Source organism: Tachyglossus aculeatus, chromosome 2, assembly GCF_015852505.1.
Source record: "Tachyglossus aculeatus isolate mTacAcu1 chromosome 2, mTacAcu1.pri, whole genome shotgun sequence".
NCBI lineage: Eukaryota > Metazoa > Chordata > Mammalia > Monotremata > Tachyglossidae > Tachyglossus > Tachyglossus aculeatus.
In genome coordinates, this window is record NC_052067.1 from 144,310,095 (window position 1) to 144,316,094 (window position 6,000).

A 6,000-nucleotide genomic window follows, 5' to 3' on the forward strand; every position below is an offset into this window, starting at 1 on the left:
CTTAACTTCTCTGTGCTTCACTTATCCGTAAAATGGGGATTAAAACTGTGAGCCCCCAGTGGGACAACCTGATCACTTTGTAACCTCCCAGTGCTTAGAACAGTGCTTTGCACATAGTAAGCGCTTAATAAATGCCATTATTATTATTATTATTATTATTATTATTATTATTATTATTATTATTATTATTATTACTAGATGGGGGAGGAAGCCCACCAAGATCCGAGGGGGTCTCCCCATCTCTCAAGCAGAATGGCCTATGGATAAAACCAGAGCCTGGGAGTCAGGTGGATCTGGGTTCTCATCCCGGCTCCACCACTTGTCTGCCGTGTGACCTTGGATAAGTCACTTCACTTCTCCATGCCTCTCTTACTTCATCTGCAGAATGGAGATTAAGACCGTGAGGCCCCAGTGGGACATGGACTGTAACCTGCCTGATTATGTTTCTACCTACCCCAGTGCTTAATAGTGTTGGGAAATATTCCAAGTAATGAGTCAGGTTAGGCCAGCCTTTTATTCATTTTGTTGCAATAAAAGGTCAGTGTACATATCTATTCTATTTATTTTATTTTCTTAGTATGTTTGGTTTTGTTCTCTGTCTCCCCCTCTAGACTGTGAGCCCAATGTTGGGTAGGGACCGTCTCTATATGTTGCCAACTTGTACTTCACAAGCGCTTAGTACAGTGCTCTGCACACAGTAGGCGCTCAATAAATACGATTGATTGATTGATTGATTGATTGATTGGTAGCCAAAGACCAAGAACTGAGGATGAGCCCATCCTTATATTTCCCGCGGGTCCCGCTTCCCTGAGCGACTCAACAGCAAGTCCCTCAAGTCCGATTTGTTCGTGCATTGGATTGGCACATCACTTGCCGCTCCGCTCCTGTTTGTTGTTGTCTTCATTAGCCTCTCATTTGAATTGCTCTTCTCCCCCATCTCATCCGCACAGCACTTATGTACATATCTGTCATTTTATTTATTTGAGAAGCAATTAGAGAAGCAGCGCGGCTGCTTCACCAAGCCCCTTCATTATCCGCTTTGGGTCATCCAGGCGGACACTCTGTGTCTGAAGAAGTCTTCAGCAAGAAGTCTTCAGCAAGCGTAGGTGTTGGTTTTCAAGGCTATGGGCTGGGGCTGGTAATTTATGGCTGTTAGGGTTTTCTGACAAACTGGGGCCTCAAGGCTGAGGGCTACGGCCAGCAATTTATTGCTGTTAGGGTTTGCTGATAATTTGGGGCCCCAGGACTAGAGGACTAAGTGTTATGGGAAAGCAGGAACACGGAATTGTCTAAGGGGAGATCGGAAGATGGGATGGAGTCATCCCGGCTCCACCACTTGTCTGCTTTGTGACCCTGGGTAAGTCACTTTACTTCTCTGTGCCTCCGTTATCTCGCCTGTAAAATGGGGACTGAGACTGTGAACCCCACATGGGACAGGGACTGTGTCCAACCCGATTTGCTTGTATCTACCCCAGTTCTTATTACAGTACCTGGCACATAGTAAGTGCTTAACAAATATCATCGCTATTTAATTCATTCATTCATTCAATTGTATTTATTGAGCACTGACTGTGTGCAGAACACTGTACTAAGTGCTTGGCACGTACAAGTTGGCAACATATAGAGACGGTCCCTACCCAAAGGCGGGCTTACAGTCTAGAAGGGGGAGACAAACAACAAAACAAAACATATAAACCAAATTAAATAAATAGAATAGTGAATATGTACAAGTAAAATAGAGTAATAAATCTGTACAAACATATATACAGGTGCTGTGGGGAGGGGAAGGAGGTAAGGCGGGGGGGATTCATTCATTCAACCATATTTATTGAGCACTTACTGTGTGCAGAGCACTGTACTAAGCCCTTGGGAAGTACAAGTTGGCAACATATAGAGACAGTCCCTACCCAACAGCGGGCTCACAGTCTAGAAGGGGGAGACAGACAACAAAACAAAACATATTAACAAAATTAAATAAATGGAATAGTAAATATGTACAAGTAAAATAAATAGACTGTGAGCCCACTGTTGGGTAGGTATTGTCTCTATATGTTGCAAACTTGTACTTCCCAAGTGCTTAGTACAGTGCTCTGCACACGGTAAGCACTCAATAAATACGATTGATAGAGTAATAAATCTGTACAAACATATATACAGGTGCTGTGGGGAGGGGAAGGAGGTAAGGCGGGGGGATTCATTTATTCAATGGTATTTATTGAGCGCTTACTGTGTGCAGAGCACTGCACCAAGCGCTTGGGAAGTACAAGTTGGCAACATATAGAGGTAGGGATGCGGAGAGAAAGGAGGGGACTCAGTCTGGGCGAAGTGCGGGCAGAGTGGGAGGAGGAGAAGAGTGGCCAGGTGAGGTAGGAGGGGGCGAGGGGATGGATGGTGAGGAGGGTCTGCTGGGTGCCAAGGTGGATGGGCTGGGTTGTAGGGACCTGACCACTCTCAGTGCCCTCCGTGAGTGGCACGGCCCTCCGGCTTCCTCGCTGAGGTTGGCATCTTGCAGAGAAATTAAGCAAAACAAAGACCATATTTGAGATCCTTTGGTATGATATTTAAAGGCTGTTTTAATTAGATGATTTATGTCATAAGATAAAGAAAAACTTCAATAGCATCCTAGAGCGTCTCCTGAGCCTAGCCCTTCTTTCATCAAGCTCTCATCCTATCCCGTCTGGACTACTGCACTAGCCTTCTCTCTGATCTCCCATCCTCGTGTCTCTCTCCACTTCAATCCATACTTCATGCTGCTGCCCGGATTATCTTTGTCCAGAAACGCTCTGGACATATTACTCCCCTCGTCAAAAACCTCCAATGGCTACCGATCAATCTGCGCATCAAGCAGAAACTCCTCACCCTGGGCTTCAAGTCTCTCCATCACCTGGCCCCCTCCTACCTCACCTCCCTTCTCTCCTTCTACTGCCCAGCCCGCACCCTCCGCTCCTCCACCACTAATCTCCTCACTGTACCTCGCTCTCGCCTGTCCCGCCATCGACCCCCGGCCCACGTCATCCCCCAGGCCTGGAATGCCCTCCCTCTGCCCATCCGCCAGGCTAGCTCTCTTCCTCCCTTCAAGGCCCTGCTGAGAGCTCACCTCCTCCAGGAGGCCTTCCCAGACTGAGCCCCTTCTTTCCTCTCCCCCTCGTCCCCCTCTCCATCCCCTCGTCTTACCTCCTTCCCTTCCCCACAGCACCTGTATATATGTATATATGATTGTACATATTTATTACTCTATTTATTTATTTATTTATTTATTTTACTTGTACATTTCTATCCTACTTATTTTATTTTGTTGGTATGTTTGGTTCTGTTCTCTGTCTCCCCCTTTTAGACTGTGAGCCCACTGTTGGGTAGGGACTGTCTCTGTGTGATGCCAATTTGTACTTCCCAAGCGCTTAGTACAGTGCTCTGCACATAGTAAGCGCTCAATAAATACGATTGATTGATTGATTGATTCTTTAAGCTCCTTGTGGGCCTTAATAAGTAGTAATGGTACTTATTAAGCACTTACTAATGTGCCAAGACCTGTTCTAAGCACTGTGAACCCGCTGTTGGGTAGGGACCGTCTCTATATGTTGCCAACTTGTACTTCCCAAATGCTTAGTACAGTGCTCTGCACACAGTAAGCGCTCAATAAATATGATTGAATGAATGAATGAATGAATACAAGCTAATCAAGTTGGTCACAGGCCAGGTTCCACGTGGGGCTCACAGTCTTGAGAAGCAGCATGGCTCAGTGGAAGGAGCCCGGGCTTGGGAGTCAGAGGTCGTGGGTTCTAATCCCAGCTCTGCCACTTGTAAGTTGTGTAGCTTTGGGTAAGTCACTTTGCTTCTCTGTGCCTCAGTGACCTCATCTGTAAAATGGGGATTAAGACTGTGAGCCCCACATGGGACAACCTGATCACCTTGTATCCCCGCCCAGTACTTAGAACAGTGCTTTGCACATAGTAATCACTTAACAATTGCCATTATTATTATTATTTTACAGAGGGGATAAATGAAACCCAGAGAAGTAAAGTGACTTGCCCAAGGTCACACAGCAGACATGTGGTGGTCCTGGGATTAGAACCCATGACCTTCTGACTCCTAGGCCTGTGCTCTATCTACTGAGCCAAGCTGTTTCTCTTCAATCCCTGTCCTTCATATAACAATAATAATGATAATGGTAATAATAATGCTGGTATTTGTTAAGTGCTTACTATGCTCCAAGCACTGTTCTAAGCGCTGGGGTAGATACAAGATATTCAGGTTGTCCCACATGGGGCTCACAGTCTCAATCCCCATTTTACAGATGACGTATTTACTTTCACTCTTCATTTTCCATTCATTCATTCATTCATTCAGTCATATGTATTGAGCACTTACTGTGTGCAGAGCACTGTACTAAGCACTTGGGAAGTACAAGTTGGCAACATATAGAGACGGTCCCTAACCAACAACAGGCTCTCAGTCTAGAAGGGGGAGACAGACAACAAAACAAAACATGTGGACAAGTGTCAAGTCATCAGAATAAATAGAAGTAAAGCTAGAGGCACATCATTAACAAAATAAATAGAATAGTAAATATGTACAAGTAAAATAAATAGAGTAATAAATCTGTACAAACATATATCCAGGTGCTGTGGGGAGGGGAAGGAGGTAGGGCGGGGGAGATGGGGAAGGGGAGAGGAAAGAGAGGGCTCCATCTGGGAAGGCCTCCTGGAAGAGGTGAGGCTCAGTAGGGCTTTGAAGGGAAGAAGAGAGCTAGTTTGGCGGATGTGTGGAGGGAAGGCATTCAGGGCCAGGGAAAGGATGTGGGCTGGGGGTCGATGGCGGGACAGGCGAGAATGAGGCACAGTGAGGAGGTTAGCGGCAGAGGAGCAGAGCTATCCATTCCATGCATGGATAGCTCTGCCATGTCCATCTGAGTAAGATTTAACTTGTTTAATTTTTTTAAAAAAATGTTCTTGGGTGTCCGGTATGAGATATTCTTTTTTTTTAATGGTATTTGTTAAACATTTAGTATGTGCCAAGCCCTGTTCATTCATTCATTCATTCAATTGTATTTATTGAGCACTTACTGTGTGCAGAGCACTGTACTAAGCATGTGGGAAGTACTTATCAGCAACAGTTTGTTGTTGCGCCTAGCACTGTTCTAGGTCTTGGGAACTAATAAGGTTGGACACAGTCCCTGTCCCTCATGGAGCTCACAGACTTAATCTCTGTTTTACATATGAGGTAACTGAGGCACAGAGAAGTTAAGTGATTTGCCCAAAGTCACACAGCAGACAAGTAGAGGAGCTGGGATTAGAATCCAGGTCCTTCTGACTCCCAGGGTTGTGCTCCATCCACTATCCCATGCTGCTTCTATCCTTCCCACTACCCATACTATACTATAGGGATTTTGTTTGGCTTTGAAATATATTTTCTCTTAGTTCTAGGTCAGCCCTCAATAGTTCCTGTGGAATTATTCCTTCATTGAGATAGGGTTGCTCCTTCCCATCACCTTTCTCCTTTCCAGTGGCTTCCCTTCATTCCTCCATCTCCTGTCCCCATCCCTCACTCCTGTTCCAGTTTTCCCAAAGGTCAGTGTGTGGAAATACTTCATCTGGATTGGTCATTTCCCAACTCCACATCCCTTTAGTTATGTCTCATTTCAAAATGCCAACGCCACACCCGCAGGGCCTGAAAAACCTTAAATAGCCCAGATAAAAGAACACCAGGCAATCCATAACTGACAAACAAAATAGTACGGTGTACAGAGTACGGTGCTCTGCACACAGTGAGCGCTCAATAAATACGATTAAATGAATGAAAATATCAGAAGTCAAAACTGTTTCATCAGCTTCTGTTTTCAGGAGATTATTTTCACCATTTCAATGGCTTTATTATTTTCCCAGGCTGGAGGATGCCAGGAAGGGGATGGAGACAGGTCCAGTTTTAGTCCTGGTTTTCTTTACCATCCTTTCCTCTAGACTCTAAACTCATTGTGGGCAGAGAATGTGTCTACCAACTCTG